Source organism: Delphinapterus leucas, chromosome 7 (genome assembly GCF_059928025.1).
Source record: "Delphinapterus leucas isolate spDelLeu-1000000601 "Yukka" chromosome 7, BTC_Dleu_Yukka2, whole genome shotgun sequence".
Taxonomy (NCBI): Eukaryota; Metazoa; Chordata; class Mammalia; order Artiodactyla; family Monodontidae; genus Delphinapterus; species Delphinapterus leucas.
In genome coordinates, this window is record NC_143135.1 from 56298844 (window position 1) to 56316607 (window position 17764).

Here is a 17764-nt window from a genome sequence, read left to right on the forward strand (position 1 = left end):
TGACAGTGAGTGGGTTTTCCATTTCTTTGATAGATGATTAGAAAAGCAGGAGGTGGCAGCTGGCCTGTGTATTATCTGCTCCTCCTAGACACTCTGGAGTGATGGGCAGATGTAGTGAGGCAGGAATGACTGAGCACATCCCCGAACAATGTGCTCTCCACACGCTCAACAGCCACGGGCCCAGGCACTAAATTCAAGACACGTTGTGTCCGGGAACAGAGAGAATGAAAAGGAATCTCTTTGAGCGTGGCTCAGAACTCTTATGGATAAGCAGTGTCTAGGAGACCACAAGTGTCCTTCAGGCAGAACCTCAGCCAGCCAGAAAAGGAGCCTAATCAAGTGATTTGTTTGGAGGTCGGAGCCTGGACAAAAAACGGCCAGGAGGCTCAAGTGAGGCACGGAGAGTGGGTGGCTGAGAGCCCTCTGTCCATGCTGCTCCTTTTCTGAAAACCATCCACGAGGAAATTCCAGACTCACAGAACAAGGCGCTTCATGATCCAGCAACCACAGTTCTCTCTAACCTCACCAGGCACTTGCAGTTCCCCAAAGGTGTAAGGCAGTGTCAAGCCTTTGTAAGTGTGCAGTCGCTCTCCCTAGATTGTCTCCCCTTTCCCCACCCTCACCTTAAAAATTCTGATCCCATGTCAGCTCCTCCAGAAGCCTCTGCTGAGGATGCCACCTGAGTCAGACATCACTCCTTTGGGTTCCCTTCACCTGCAGTTGACTTTGTTTATTTCTCTCTCTCTACCACGAGAGACTGGACCACTTCTTATCTAATGCTGCATCCTAAGTCTAGCATGAAGCCTGACAGATGCCAAGTACTCATATATCCCACAAATAGTTATTGGCTGGATGGAAGGTTGGATGGATAAAATAAATGTTTTAACAAAGCTCACCTGTAACTGTATGGAAGACGGAGGGGGTGGGTGGGGTATGGAAAGAGATATGAACAAGACAAGTGGAGAGGTTGGTGCAATAGTCTAGACTATGGCAGAGGCAGGGAGATGGGAAGGATGCAGAGGACTCCAGTGGGTTTGGTCGAGGGACTTAATAGAAACTGGTAAGCTCACGGAGAGGAAAGGTTGAGAGAGATGGTGCAGGGAAGTTGACCCCTGGCTTCCAGATGGAGCAGAATGGGATGCACTTAGGCAAGATAGGGACCCAGTGGTAACGATTCATATTGGGTGTGAGGGGTGGGGAACTGGGAAAGGAGATGGTGAACCCAGTTTTATCAGCATGGAAGGAGGCCTAGGGACTGGCAGAGTTCCAGTACATACTCTTCCCCTGCCTCTGGTGGCCCTTCATGAACTTTCAGTGGGCAAGCCGTGGTTAAGATGGCCCGACAGGGTTTAGGTGATTAGAGCAAACAGAAGGCTCTTCTGACTCAGCACAGCATCTGGGGACCTTCCAATAAGCAGGAAGAAAGGGGCTCTTTCTATATGGCTGCAGGGAAGAGGCTGACAGCCCTGAATTCACCGCTCACACCGCATCCCCAAGGGGAGCACGTGGTCACCTCTGCCCTGTGATGGATTCCAAGGGAGGCCATTCAGTGACTGCAAGGAACGCAGACTCTGGAGTCAGGCAGACCTGGGTTCCAATCCTAGGTCTACTGCTAATTAGCCAAGCAGTCTTGGGCAATTCCCTTCACTTCTCTTAGCCTCAGATTCCTCATCCATAAAAGCGGGTGAGAATTCCCACTTTCGATTGTAAATTTCTATTTAAATAAGCCTGCATTCTTTCCTCTGGATACCTCATTCATCATTAGAGCAATGGGGAGAAAACTGTCATAAAGAAGCCTGTTAAGTACTTACTGGGCACTTGCTTTATGCTGGGCCCCGTGAAAGCTAGAGAAAAGTCTAACAGAGGGTTTGGTCCTCTCTGGACTTAAAGGAAATGGATGGCTACACACACGCCATTCCCTTTATAGACATGCGCACCTCCTGTCCCGCTGGCTCATCCATCCTGGCCAAGTCACCTCGGGCAATTCACTGCAGGGCTCGGAGCTCAGCTTTCTCACAGGTTCAAACAGGGCCTGTTAACCTCTGCACCGAGGGCTGTCCCCAGGCTGGAATGAGATCACTTACGGCAAAGTGAGTGCCAAGGGGGCAACTGCTCAGGGCACGTCCGAGTTCACTTCCTGAACCTCAGCAGCTTTCCCAGCCTTCTCACAGGCTCCCTTCTGCTTTCTCATTTGAACGCTTAATGGGTTTCACCCTCTTAAGTGACACCTGCTGGAAATGTAATTGTGCACATAATTGCTACGAGGAAAAGGAGGCAGCTCTATCTCCCAGGGCTGGTGCTTTAGGAAAAGAAAGAGCGTGCCCACGAAGCCTTTCCTGCATCCTGGCTGCTGGAGCTCTGCCCTGGGCTCCTTCCCTGGGTGCAGGGCACCTGCCCGGAGGACTGACCAGGCAAGGAGCAAATACCTGCGGAAGCATTCAGATTTCCAGAACCAAATAGCTGGCATGGAGTCCAGGGAGGCGACAGGGCCATGTCATCACACTAAGAGGAGAAGCCTAAAAATTCCACTAGAATTTCCCCGACAAATTCTAATTAATTTCACAAGGCAGGTTGGTCCTGTGGTAGGGCAGAAGTGAGAGAGGTGGGGTTGAGATCTGGGATAGGGGTCCTGTCTGCCTCTCTAGTTGTGGGGTCTGTCACTGACTGTTACTGATTTTCTATTACTACTGATGGTCTATGACCGACGCCCCTCCGGATGGAGTGAGTACCTCTGTAGGGGTATTTGCTCCTAAATGAAATGGCCCCAGTGTTTTGTGCCTGTGAAGTTTCTATGCTTACTCTTTCTCGTGCTGGCATCTCCTCCCTGACCATCAGCACTCAGGGGACACTTCGTGCGGTGCTCTATCATGCACCTTGTCCGTGAGTCAGCCCTCGAACAACTCTACAAGAGGACTTGGCTCACTGGGCTGTAGTTATCTGGCTCCAACTCAGCCGATTCCACAGACTGGCTTTCCCAACACCCTTGTCCACCCCTACCCACCCCGGCCCAGTGTGCTTTCTGTTCTACAGAGGCTAGATAGCTGGAAACATCACACAGACTCCCTTGTAGCTACACCCAGGTTCTCCTGAGCAAACACACCCACAGGATCACAGAGGGCAGACGCTGGCTTGGGACGTGGTGGCTGGGCTCAGGTGAATCAGGGCTTCCCGTAAGCACAGTGGCCAAGGTGATCATTTATCTGGACGGCTGCATGGAGGTTTAACTGTTTAGTTCCTAGAGTTTTGAGTCCCATGGGGTGGGGATAAAGGAGACTCCAGTCCAATAGGCCTATGTAGTGTTTGGGTACTTCTCTGGTTCTGCAGCATCCAAGCTTGGGTCCCTGGCATTCCTGGAAAGTTTTCAAGCCACCTAATATCCTGTTTGAAGTCCCTTTCTGTTTAAACTATCCAGAGTAGCTTGTCTGAAATTAAGAATCTTGACTGAGACAACATCTGTCCGCCCCCAAACTGTAAGCTCCTTAAGAGCAGGGATTCTCCCGCGTCTTTCTCTCCCCTGGGGCCAAAACATACTCTGTGCCTTTAAGATCTCTACTGACTATGGGACTAAACTCAGGTCAGGGTGGACAGACAGGTATCTCCTGAGGCCCCGCCCACTACTGCCAGGATGCTTTGTTGCTATCCTGCTAATGCCTGGGAAATCAGATCACCTCCTTTATTAAGATCTTGTGCAAAGGAACAATAAACAAATAGGTTGTGATGTGGGTTGAGAGGACTTCTTATCAGAAAAGTGAAAGGACCGAGGTGCACAGACAAATCGAAATGTGTTTTGTCGCTGCAGAGGCTTCCCCCACCACCCCCCCCCCCCCCCCGCTTCCCGCCTGGCTGGCTCTCTGCCGTGTTCCAAGTAGCTGAGCGACTTCCAGATAATCAAAGTTCTCTAACCATACATACTGTTAGTAACTCCTTTCAGACCCCTTCCTGTCCAGATGTACAAAGAGAATAACAAAGGGAAATAAATCCAACACTTCCTCGCTACACCCCCTAAACCGCTAAATCTCAGCAGTGCTGAATCATCAAACCTTGCATTTCTCATTAGCTGCCCTCATATACAGCATCTTCAATTAAGCCGGGAGCACTGCTGTACTGATTTTGTTATGATATTTGTCCTTGCAGATTGATAACGCAGCTAACAGTTTGGGACTGCTGTCTGGATTGGATTCCTCTACCTACTTGAAAATAAACATTTCCTTGAAAGCTGTCCTTGACTTAGGGACTCAAGGCAATGGGACCCCAAAATTAGGTGCTCGCAGATGAGTTCTCTCTGCAGAGCCAGCTCTGGTTGTACCGGAATCTGAGCTACCGGCAAAACATCACACGACGCCCTGGGCAGGGGCACACTTATATTTTCTCTGTATCCCCACATAGCCCTGTACTCGTAGTAGGTGCTCAGTTAATGCTTTCTCATCAGACCAGCCATGAAATGTCCTACTAAAAACACAACAGAAACCCTGCAATATGTCTGCTTTTTGTTGAAAACATGGCTCTGTTCCATGAAAAACACAACCAAGGAAGGGCAAGGAAGTCATATATGCTGTTGCACATTCTGAGTCAGACACTTTTAAAATACATCAGCTCATAAATCCTCCCAAGTACCCTGTGGGGCAGATGTTATCATCCTCATTTTACAGATGCAAAAACTGAGGTTCAAGGAGGTCAATCACAAAGTGTGGGACCAACGTAGGAGGCCACAGAGACCTGGAGGCATTGAATCTAGGGCCCATGCTCTGTCCAGGACAACTGGCATTCATTAACTCTGTTATGACAGTGCATTGATACGGACTGGGCATCACAGAGCATAGATTAGATACATGTCCCTGTGCTCCAGGAGGGCAAAGGGAATAACAGTCACTTAATAATAATAATAACAACAGTTACACTCATTATTGACATTCACTCAGCACTCATTACACAAAGGGCTGCTAAGGAGCATCAGGGCTACAGGACATCAGAGAGGTGAGAAATTGGATGCAGAGGTTGGGAAGGCTTCTGGAAGGTGGTGGCCTTGATGGGTGCAGAGAGGAGGCCTGGCAAGTCCTGGGGGCAAACCAATGAGCACTGCTGCCACGTTAGCTGTGCTCACATGCTGTGTTCCATAAGTAGACTACAAGTTACTTAGGGACAGGGACGTCTTATCATGAACCTGTATTCCCCACAGTTCTGGGGCCTCCAAAAGCCACAGGGAAGCCTTAGTGGTAGATCCTGGATCTATCATTTTTTAGCAGAATGACTCTGGGTAAGTCATTTCAGAGCTCTCCAGGCCTGTTTCCTCCTTTGTAAAGGCGAGAACTCCTGATTGCTGCAGTGTTCAAATGAGCAGGGGTATATGACATCATGCCATCAACTGTCAAAAGCTCACAAAATGTTGTAAATCAACTATACTCAATAAAATTCAAACAAACAAACCAAAAAAAAACACCACATGCTGAAAACCGAAAAAAAAAAAAAAGGGCAGAAGATCTAAGTAGACATTTCTCCAAAGAAGACATACAGGTGGTTGAAAAGCACATGAAAAGATGCTTAACATCACTAATTATTAGAGAAAGGCAAATCTGAACTACAGTGAGGTATCACCTCACACGGGTCAGAATGGCCATCATCAAAAAATCTACAAACAATACATGCTGGAGAGGGTGTAGAGAAAAGGGAACCCTCCTGTACTGTTGGTGGGAATGTAAATTGGTACAGCCACTATGGAGAACAGTATGGAGGTTCCTTAGAAAACTAAAAATAGAACTACCATATGATCCAGCAATGCCACTCCTGGGCATATATCTGGAGAAAATCATAATTTGAAAAGATACATGCACCCCAATGTTCATTGCAGCACTATTTACAATAGCCAGGACATGGAAGCAAACTAAATGTCCATCAACAGAGGAATGGATAAAGAAGATGTGGTACATATATACAATGGAATATTACTCAACCATAAAAAAAGATGAAATAATGCCATTTGCAGCAACATGGATGGACCTAGAGATTGCCATACTGAGTGAAGTAAGTCAGAGAAAGAAAGACAAATACCGTATGATATCACTTATATGTGGAATCTAAAAAAAGGCTACAGGTGAACTTATCTACAAAACAGAAATAGAGTTACATATGTGGAAAATAAACTTATGGTTACTGGGAGGTGAGGAGGGTAGGAGGGATAAATTGGAAGATTGGGATTGACATATACACACTACTATATATAAAATAGGTAACTAATAAGGACCCACTGTACAGCACAGGGAACTCTACTCAGTACTCTGTCATGGCCTATATGGGAAAAGAATCTAAAAAAGAGTAGATATATGTATATGTATGACAGATTCACTTTGCTGTACACCTGAGGCTAACACAACATTGTAAATCAACTATACCCCTATAAAAATTTTTAAAATAATAAAATATACAAAAAAGAAAAAAAAAAAAAAGCTCTGCAAAGCAAGACACTAATTGAAGCTGAAAACTATGGTGGTTAAGTGCTCTGGAGCTAGACAGCCTGAGTTCCAATCCTGGCCATTTAATATCTGTTATTTGAGAGCGTGACCTTAGGTAAGGCACTTTGTCGTGGTTTCTTCATCTTTTTTTTTTTTTTTTTTTGGCCGTGCCGCGCAGCTCGCAGGGTCTTACTTCACTGACCAGGGATTGAACCCGTGCCCCCTGCAGTGGAAGCACGGAGACCTAACCACTGGACCACCAGGGAATTCCCTGGTTTCTTCCTCTTTAAAATGGGGGGCAATAATAGCATCTACCTCATAGGGTTGTTTTGAGGATTAAGTGGGCTACTGCATGTAGAATTTAGCATTGTGCCTGACACAGGGATCTAAATCGTCATGAGCAGTGTTGGAAGTTCTGCTATAGATATCCAAGAATTAATAATAGAACTTGTGAATCTTCGGCCCTTCTATGACATGGACTCTACCCTAACTCTGGCCAGGCAAGTTGTAAGTCCATCCCTTAATTGTAAGGGGTCTGAGCAAGGATGAGAAAGGCTCCTGATAACCACTGCTCATAAATGAAATCCATCACAGACCAGCTCCTCCAGAAAGCTCACCTGGACCACTCTGTCTTACCATAACCACTTCCTTTGCTGAATTCCCGTGGAAACTGAGATTCATCACAGACTAGCTCCTCCAGAAAGCTCACCTGGACCACTCTGTCTTACCATAACCACTTCCTTTGCTGAATTCCCGTGGACACTGAGATTCAGAGATTTTTAACTCATCGATGGCTATGCAACTAGTAAATGGTAAACTAGGATTTAAACTCAGGACATTGGATCCCAAAACTTGTCCATGCAAGCATGGGAATCATTTGAGCATCTGTGCCCTGATACTTGGAGAGTTTTAGCATGAAACCATCTTAACCTGGGGTCTTTTAAAAAGCAATCATTTCATTAAAACTTCTCTCTCAATGTTCCTCCCTACACAGGACCTTTTTAAAGTTTTTCTACTTTTTCTTGAGTTAGTTTGAGAAGCTTGTATTGAATACTTTCCCAGAAAACAGCCTGTCTTATGGAGACTTGCAAACTTGTTAGAGTACACTAGTGCATTGTATTGTTACCATTTTAAATCACATCATTGCTTTATTTCCTTTCTCATGTATTTAGTTCTCCTCTTTTTAACAGAAGATGATTTTCCAGTGCTACATCTATTTTGCAGTATACGGTTCAATACGAGGTGCACACACACGCACGAAGTTATTTTAAAATGCTGGTCACAGAGAAAGCTGCCTGGCTTGAAAAAGAGTCACAATATATCTTTGAGAGAGGACTCTTTTGGTGAGGATAAAGCCATCATAAGACTGTTTGGCTCCGAAAGGGGAGGCCTTCTGGGTTTAAACAAACAATGAATGAATCTGACCGTGGACTGCTGGAAGAGGGGTTCTGGGGGGACCCAAAGGGAAGAGGACAGGAAGAGAGGGCCAGGCACCAAGGTGGCAAGCAGGGAAAGGTTGGCCAGGGAGACTTGGGGTGACAAGGGAGGGCGTGGGCATCATGCAGTCTGTGGGTTGGGGCCTGGGCTGTTTGCTTTTAAAATGAAGAGGATTGGTCCCTTCAAGGTTGGAGGAGATCCCAGTGAGGAGACTAGGCTCACCCCTGAAATCATGGGAGCTTCCTAAGCCGATAGAAGGAAGAATGCTTAAGTGAGTTTTTTACACTTGATTAATACTTAACTCATAGGGTCACTGTGGGGATTAAACAAGATGATGCACGCTAGAGGCCTAGCATGGTGCCTGCTTGTTGCAGACCATCACTAAATGTCATATACACTCTGTAGATGGATGGACACATGCATGATACGTGCAAACGTGACGTGAGTGACTGCGCGCGTGGTGGGGCAGGGGAATGTTGGTAGGGTTGAGGCTGAACCCTTCAACCACAAGCCTTCAGAGAATACTTGCAGGCCGAGGAAGTATAACGTCAACGACTACTCAGCCCTTAGCTAGGTAAAGCAAAACAAAACACCCCAAAAAAAGCCAATGGGTGGCGGGACCCTGGAGTCCTTTGTGAAAGGCAGCAGGTGAAACCTGGCCCTGTGAAATTACCTCCCATGAGCTTATCTGTGACCTGGGATTTGCAGGGTCCCATCAACAGGCTAGCCCACGGGGCGGTCCTCCCGAATTTCATTTCTAAGCCTTGCATTTGGGCCCCATCTCAATTAAGATCAGTTGGAAGTCAATTTCACAGTGGTTGGTTTTATAAAATCCCTGAAAAATGATAAGCGGGAGACAGACAATCTCTTGTTTGGGGAGTAGAGGCCTTCCTCAGATGCTTTATTTATTTATTTTGATTTGATTTTAATTTGGTCAATAATGTTTATTTAATTTTTTTCTCTGATTCCAAAAACAATATATGGGCAAGAGGGGAAAACAGCTGTCTTAGCCCCCACCAGCCCTCAGACTAATGGTGATTTTTCCCTTCACCGCCTGTGAAGCTTAAATAAATATAGTTCCCAAAGCTCATGAGAAATCGTTTCCAAATGTAGAAAAACCCCAGAAAGGTGGAAAGAAAAGGCAAAAAAATCATCCACAGTCTTGCTACCCAAGGACAACCACGGTTAACAGTTTTTTGTGTGTTTTTCCTTTCTGTAATTTTTCTCTGTTTTACGTGGCTGAGATCACACTGTATGTGTGATTTTATATACCGCCTTCTGCACTTCATGGTATATACCATAAACATTTCTGCATGTCGTTAAAATCTCTGTAAACATCATTTTTAACGGCTACAAAATATTCCATTCTATGAATGAACTGTAATTTACCTAACCAATTCACCAAAGTGGAGCATTTAGTGGTTTCCAATTTTTCACTCTTATAAATAAAGCTGCAGGGAACACCCACGTGTATAAATTTTTGTCTGCATTTCAGATTGTTTTCTTAGGACAGATTCCCAGAAGTAGAATTACTGGGTCAAAGGATATAGACTTTTTTGCAGCTCTTGAATCTTCTTGCCAGACTGCTTTTCTGAGCAGCAGTCTCAACCTCTGCACCGGCCCCAACCCCCTGCAGTGTGTGAGGGCCCCTCCGTGCATACAGGTAGCCCTGTCTGGTGCATTTTTTAAACCCTACACCCTGGGAAGGGACATTGCCATTTGTCTGGGGCCTGGAGCCTGAGGAGGGCTTTAATTCCTCTGAATCCCCTTTGGTGGCCCCAGGAAGGGTCAGTGGACTTCTGTCCCCCCTGTCCCCTCCCCTTGTGTCTGGCTTCAGGCCTTTCATCTGGGGCACTGAGAGGGCTCTGTGAGCCTCTTGTTCCCAGCAAGGATCCCTGACACAGTAGGAGGCGGGGAATGGGGGAGGTGTCTGTGATTCCGAGGTCATTGTTTAGGGCTTCTCAGCAATTTATCAGACTCAAGGTGTCCTGTTTGCTCCCTTTCTTAAGTATCACCACCATGCGCATGAGAAGACTTTGCTGCACAAGTCTAATTGGCTGTACTCAAACCCATCCTCACCCAGTGTGTTTTGGCGTCTGTTTTGGAGAACCCTGGAGAAACCCTCTTTCTGATTTGTACTATACAGGTCACCGGTCATGCCCTGATTCAAGGGCAGTGCTGAATTTAAAGAAAAAAACAAAACACTTCAAAGGGGACACCGTGTGAGCCTTTCCACAAGCAGAATCGGAGAGCTCCAGCCAAACGCCATGGGGGATATTTAATCATGAGAAAAACATAAACACAAGAGGAGGGAGGGCTGAAGGAACAGAGCCGCTGGCATCCAGGGAGGGAGGGTGAGTGTCAGCGGGGCAGGAGGTTATATGCTCACCAGGGAGAGGCAGAAAGAAAGGTTCTGAGCGCCTCCTGGGGAAGCGGGACTGTGGGAGGTTTTTCTCGTAAATGTTGGGACAGCCAGAAGAGCCAAGGCTTCCATTTTTACCGATCGGGACACTGTGGCTGGGAGGAGTCATGTGTCTATAGCCATAATCGCACAGCTAGTAAGAGGCAGAGCGAGAATTCAATGTAGGGCCAGCTGAGGCTGGGTCCAACGATGTCCTACAGGAGTGTTTCTCAAACTTTCACATACATGAGATTCAACTGGGGGTCTTGCTAAAAAACAGATCCTGATTCAGCAGGTCTGTGGAGGGCCTCGAGAGTCTGCATTTCCAACAAGCTCCCAAGTGACACTGATGCTGCGGGTCTAGGGACCACACTTGGAGTAGCAAGACCCTATCACTGTGGTTCCAAACTTTAGTTAGCATCAGATTACCTAGAGAATCCCTTAAAATACAAGTTGCTGGGCCTCACTTCCAGAGTCTGTGACTCAGTAAGTCTGGGATGGGGCCTGAGAATTTGGTTCCAGGTGATGCTGCTGCTGCAGGTCTGGGTACCACCCTCTGAGAATCCTGCTTTACACTATAGCTCTATTGGGGTGGTGGGGGAACAGTTCTCAGACTGCTCAGATGCTGCTTTGGGGGACTTTCTGCATTCTGGAGAATACTGTAGGCCCTGGTTCTTAGGAAGGTCTGGAAGTGGGACTGCAAAGAGGCACTACTTTTGTCCTGAGACCCTCAGCACTTGGCTATGGCATTAGGAGGGACAGGACGTGTGTGTGTGTGTGTGTGTGTGTCTGTGTGTCTGTGTGTCTGTGTGTCTGTGTGTCTGTGTGTGTGTGTTGGGAATTGGTATGATGAGTCTCCAAAGCCCTTGTAATCTCCTTCCAGAACCAGACAGTGATAGGAGAGGCCAGAGAGTTTCTGCAGCATCTTGAAGACTCACCATTAAAAAAAGTCCACCTTGCAGTACATCAGTTATATCACGTTGTCGAACAGAGCTTCCTGCTTGTTGGGTCTTGGAGTTTAATAAAAAAATATATTATGACTCATTCCAAACTTTACAAAAGTCCTTGGGGAATCTGAAATGAATCATGTTAAGCTCCTGTTATAAAACAAACAGTCCTCTCTTTCACAAGCCTGTATCTGCAGCAGCCCCGCAGTGCGGGGGAAGGAAAGGGAAGACAGGGAAGGAGACTTAGAGTGAGGGGTGAACTCTCTGCCCCGGGCCTTTCTTAATTAACCAGAGACTTCTGGGATGAAGGAAGGCAGAGCCCAGAGAGGCTGCCTGAGGAAAAAGCCTTCTTTAATGTTGGGCCTACTTGCTAAGAGTAGCGGTAGCTTGAAGAAGAAAGGCCTTGGAGGTCAACTCCTCCAGACAGCCTTCCCTGATTTCCCCAGGCAGACATGCTCTCGATTGCATGGCCCTTTATCTTTGCCCCTGAGCACAGAGGACCATCTCCTTCTGTGCCAGCTCTTTATGGCCATGATCACTCTTCAATGGCACTGTGACCCTGCATGTCTAACTGACTGATTGACTCTATAAAGACCCTCAGTCTCCATGTCTGTTTTCAGACACTGAAGGAGGAAACCTCCTAGGTGGAAGTAAGCCCAGGCTGTGCGAACAAAACCCAAACTAGGAAGAGGGTCAGTGGGCAGACGTCAATCGGGCGTTAACTGACACCAAATCTGTTCCTCCATGCTGCGTCCTGGCTGGGTACCCTCCGTGGAGGCAGAAAGCAAGCCTATGAACCCCGCTCCACCTCGTTCAGGCCGGGGGACTTAGAGAAAGCCACTTCACCTCTCTGTGCCTCAGTTCCTTCGTGTGAAAATCAGAGATAATAACAAAATTGGCACCATGGTTATCGTTGGGAAGGTTAAATCAGATGACACATGAAAAACACAGCACACAGTCAAAAAAGAAAAGGGAAGAAAAGAAAGGATCCAGTTACTAGAACATGAGACCCGAAATGTGAGACAGAGAGAGCAGTGTAAGAGGTGAAGGCCTTATATAATTTCAGGCCAAAACCCACAGGTACGTGCATGGAAAGAAAGTGTGTTCCTGCCTCCGACGTCTTATAGGAAAGGAAGCTAAAGAAAGGGCGTGAGCTGCAGAGTGGCCCGTACCTTTGGCTGGGTCTTCACAAGCGGGCACAGAAGCCCTGTTCACCCTGAGGGCTCATACTCTGGCCCTTTACAAAGGCACAGGACCAAGTCTTCTGTCTTGTTGAAGATACAAAAGCCTGAGATTACAAGGATCTTCTGCAACTTTGCGGTGACCTAGTGGAACTTCACTGAGCTCCTCCGAGGCCCAGACCCCTCCAAAATGAGGTACTACCACACTAACTCAGAATTAGGTGGGCTACCGGTGCAAAGCCCCCAGTGAGGCGCCTGGCACACAGTAGGCATTTAATAAATAAACGCCTGTTGACTGAGTTTTCACTGAATGGCCTAGACGATTCAGGGGTTAGAGCAGGGGGCCTGCAGACCTCTCCTTCGTGAGAGTTTGCACAGTTCTGGCAATCTGAATAAGCAAATCCTTCCCTTCGTGGCCAGGGACCACAGCGTTACAGAATTCCCATCAGGGCCAGAGGAGGGCATTCTGCTGGCGCACAGGGTAAAGGTATTGGAGATTCTTCCAGAAGTGTCCACCACGCCTCAGAGACAGCCTATTTTGGGTGTCTCAATTGTATCTATAATTCTATCCCTGAAGTCATTTTGCACATCTTTGCAAGTATTCAAAAATAAAACTCCTGCCTGATAGAGGTGGTAAAAGGATTTTCAGTAAAAACAACACCACCAAGAAACCCCTTCAAATACTATTTTTAAAAAAAACACACACCTTCCTCTCTTCTCCTTTTCCATCTTCACCAAAGACCTTTGAGTTATGAAGCGCACTTAACACCATTAATTGCCATGGAAACCAAAGCATCTTCCACTGAATATGGTCAACTTTTTCTGCAGAGGATATTCTTTCTTTCCCTTTCAGCAGAGACGTTGAATAATGGGCTGTTTCTGTTCCTTTTGTGGGAAGACAAGGTTCCCCTCCTCTGCCCCATTCCTTTTGATGTGGTTACTTCCTCGGCCACATCTCTGTGATAGTAGAAGCTGGCTCCCAGGTTTCCAGAAGGCTGAGAAAGAGGAAGAATGTCCTTGGAATTCCTACTTTCGGAGGATGCTACCTGTGGGATCCAGGTGTTCTCACCTGTTCTTCAGCAATGATTTACTCTTCTCCCATTTTATTCAGCATCATTAACAACAACCCTAGCAGCATGCAGTAACAATTATTAGGAATTCCATTTGCTGGAGCACTTACAATGAGAATGATAGTCTTTATCTAGTACTTACTATCTGTAGGGACAAGTATATGTGAACTACATGTGCTTCACAGGGACCGTGTAGATATTAAGATTATCCCCATTTTACAGATGAGGAAACTGAGGCACAAAGAGATTAATCCACCTGCCCACAGGCACCAAGCTAATAAACACCCAAAGCAAGATTTGGACATGGGTCCCTCAAATCCAAACCTAGTCCACACATTTTCTACCATGCTTCTAGTCTACCTTTGAAAAGAAATGATAGTATAACCCTCAGTCAGTAACTAAATTATGAATGAATTGATTGACTCAATATTTATTAAGCCTCAACTATATATCAGGCACAGTACTGGGCCCTCTTTCAAATTCATGTACTCAGCAAACTCAGCTGTCTGAAGCTCTTGTGAGAAAAAAGAATTATGCAAAAAAGTCTCTGAGCCACCCAAACATACCGTAACATTCACGCACTACATTTATTTGAGAAATACTCCCCCAACTTCTTTACTTTCTCTATACACAATGTAAATAGCTGGTCATCTAAAATCAGAGATCTGGGTTTGGATTCCAGGTCCATCACTCCCTAGCTATGGAGTACTGGGTGATTTACCTAACTCCTTCAAGCTTGTTTCTAATATTTAAAATAGAAGTAATATCTCTGAGGTGGTTTTAAAGATTAAATCAGAAAATAGATGTAAGGTGACTATTCTTAAAACTGACACTTAGTAGGAGCTGAAAAATCTGTTATTAGCAGTAGTTGTGGCATTACTAATTCACTACAGAAACGCTTACAATGTGTTGATGATTCCCAGCACTCTGTCTATGCTCTGCACTTATTTTCATCTAAGAAAATACCCAGGAAGTCAGTTGTGAGACTCATGAGATAATCAGTGTACAGGCTAAACAGGGTACCAGGCATAGGACAGGCACACAGATGGTTTCGGTTCTGCCCATTGAAGGCTCTTCTCTGGCTACAGGGCCATTGTTTTTGTTGGAGCCGAGGACACAAGGTAGGAAGTGGCAGAGCTAAAATTTGAACACACATCTGGTGGCTTCCAATCCTGCACCCGGGAATAATTAGATTGGAGACATTTGTCCCAAATGGGGAATAGATTCTCACACATTCCCAAGTCACTGAAGCCAACTCAGCTGACCTACATTCCTTTTTGCAACTTTCAAAATTTCTGCCGTGACTTCTGCTCTTCTCGTTGAGGATGCCTGGTTTCTAGGCATTAAAGAAAGGAGTGGTCCTGGGGAAATACTGCCTTCTATCAATCCAACATTAGACACAATTTCAATTTCTTAATGACATTTCTGATCATTATGCCATGCTTCTAATTGAAAATTAATAATTGAAACTCCAATTATTACAAGAGTCAATAGAAGGCAACTCTAGACAGCAACTTGCTAGGCAAAAGCTTTAATTCTCATTCGCTTTTTAAATTCAATAGGTGTCTGGTTATTCAATTATTTAATGAACATGCATTTCTTTCGGCTATATCCTGGGAAGAAGTTTAAAAATAAAAGGACCTAGAAGTGATTTTTTTGATAAGCTGTAAGTGTTATTTAGACTTCCAGTTCTGGCAATATGGTAGACTGAATTTACGGAGAGAATTCAGTACCAAGGCCAAAGCCATATAGAAATGTGGAACAAAATAAAATGGAAGAAAATTAAGGAAGGAATGTCTAACCAGAGCATTAAGTGAAAGAACTGAAGCTGTGATGGCCCAGAAGTATAAAGGCATAAGCATGAACCTTAACAGCTAAGAGCTGGGGTTTGAACATTCGTGTCAGCGGAATAAGATGTGGCCCCAGGGCCACATGAGGCAGCAAGTTAGAACAGAGAGCCCGAAACCCCTGCATGATGTCAGGACCTTGGAAGAGTCTCCTCCATCCATGCATGAGATCTCTGCCCATCGAGCTACAGAGGAGGCAAAGAAGCTCGCTTTCGCTCAGGTCTTTGGATAGAAAAAGAAACAAATTATGCCAGGATATAGAAAAACTCAAGCCTGTGGCACATGCAAGTATGAAATCTTAAATTTGCACCAACTGTGGGTTACTAGAATCCTAAACCAAGAAATTAATGTAAAAACTGGCCCAGGGCCAATGAAACCTCTGTGGTGCTTGGTTAAATCCAGCACAAAACAGCTCTATCGACTCTGTAAGGACACTTCCATAACCTTGAATGCAAGAAAATCCCGTTGGAAAAAATAAAAACAAGAACAAAAACCATAGCACCTGAACATGAGTTTACCAAAAATAAAAATCACAAATCACCCAAGAAAACACTTTACCAGCAGGCACAATAAGGAGGCTTACCGCCCTTGAAATACTTAAATAGTCTGAGAGATCACAAATGTATTTCAACGACTAAAAAGATAAATGAAGGGATAACAATCTATTAAAAGGACAAGGCACTACGAAGGCAGGTTTGAAAAAGAACCAAATAAAACTTGAGAAATGAAAAAACACAGTCATTACAATTAAAATTCACAGGCTGAATAAAATGGCAGATTAAGCACCGCTCAAGAGGGATACAATGAACTCAAAGAGAAGTTTGAGGAAGTTTCCCATAACGTAGTGCAGGGAGATAGATGGAAAATATGACAGACCTGTTAAGACAAAGGAGGAGAGAATCAGAAGATCCAATGTACATCTAATGGAAATTTCAAAAGGAGAGAATGGGGGAGAGGAAATATTTGAAGTGATAACAGAGGAGAATGTTCCAAAAATGATGAATGACATGAAACTACGGAATAGTAAAGGCAAAGAAAAAATTATAAAAGCTCTTAAGTGTTGGTTTCTTTGAGTTTTCTCAAAGGGATCAATCTTTGGCCAGCTGAAGAATTAAGAAATAAGAAGCGTCCATGGATTAAAAGACACACAAGACTGGGCAATCATCCCTGGGGAGACTGGTGCTCTGTCAAGCAATTCTGTTCTCTATCGTATCAGTCTGAAAACCAGGGTAACTACTATGTACCATGAATGCTATAGAGTGGAAGATTTCATTAGTGTTCCTAATTCTTCATTCCTCACCTCATGCCCTTTGCCCTGAACTTTTCAGTACTTCCTATTAAAGGCAGAGGGAAAAATGTGCCCCAGCTACCCTGCTAGTTCAAGGGAGATGAGAGACTTACACAGTCAATACAATACAGATCCAACCCACAGACTGGAGTCAAACCCAGCTAAGCCCAATTTAGTTCAGCTGACGCCCAACTGAGCCCTAGCCACATGAGTGGGAATAAATGATCATTTTAAACCCCTGAAGTTTCCAGTTGCTTGTTCATGCCACGTGATTGTGGCAACAGTTGCCCGAATGCATATATTATCTCAAAAGACTTCACAACTCTGGTATAGGCATCGTGGCCCCTATTTTACAGTTAAGGAAACTCAAAGGCTCCAAGAATCAAGAAGTAACGCAACGTGCCCTGTGTCACGCAAGAGCAGATTCAAGAACTGAGGCTCCTTCAGCCTGTACAGCCCAAAGTTTTAGCTTCTATATCAAACTGCTTCTCAACAAATGTTTGGTTGGATGAATGAACGAACAGATGAATAACATTTCATCGACTGCACTCACCCAAATGCATGCTTAGGGCCTGTCCACCTTAAGTCCACAACAAACTCATCAACGTATCCGAAGAGGCTCATTTTCCTTTTATGAGGTGTCTGCTACACAAACAGCTTGCCCAGGAAATGAATCCCCTTCATGCCAGGGGGAAGAAAAGACGGCACTGGAGTGGAAGATAATCACAGACTGTCAGGCTTGCTGGCAAGCGGATGGTCTTCATGGTCCAACAGAGGGTGTCAAGGATGTGACCTCTGGGGGTTCACAACAGGCAGCTGACGAAGGCCTCATCTAAATGGACGACACGGAGGCCCACAGCTGATCCGTGTCTTAGAGCCTGGTGCTTAGCAGCTGCAGAAGCACAGTCTGACTGGAATAGCTCCCCTCCTGAACCGCTGGGATGGTAAATAATTAATTGCCTTGTTCTACTTGGGGTGGGAACAGGCAGACCCTTCTGAGAGGCTACAGAGGGTCCCTGTTCAAGTAGCAGAGGAGAAACGTGTTTAGACCCTCATCCCTCTGTGAGATTGGCCATCTCAACATAAACAGAAATAAAATCGATGATAAAATTTTAAAACTTGAGATTTGGATCCTGCTTCTGATTTC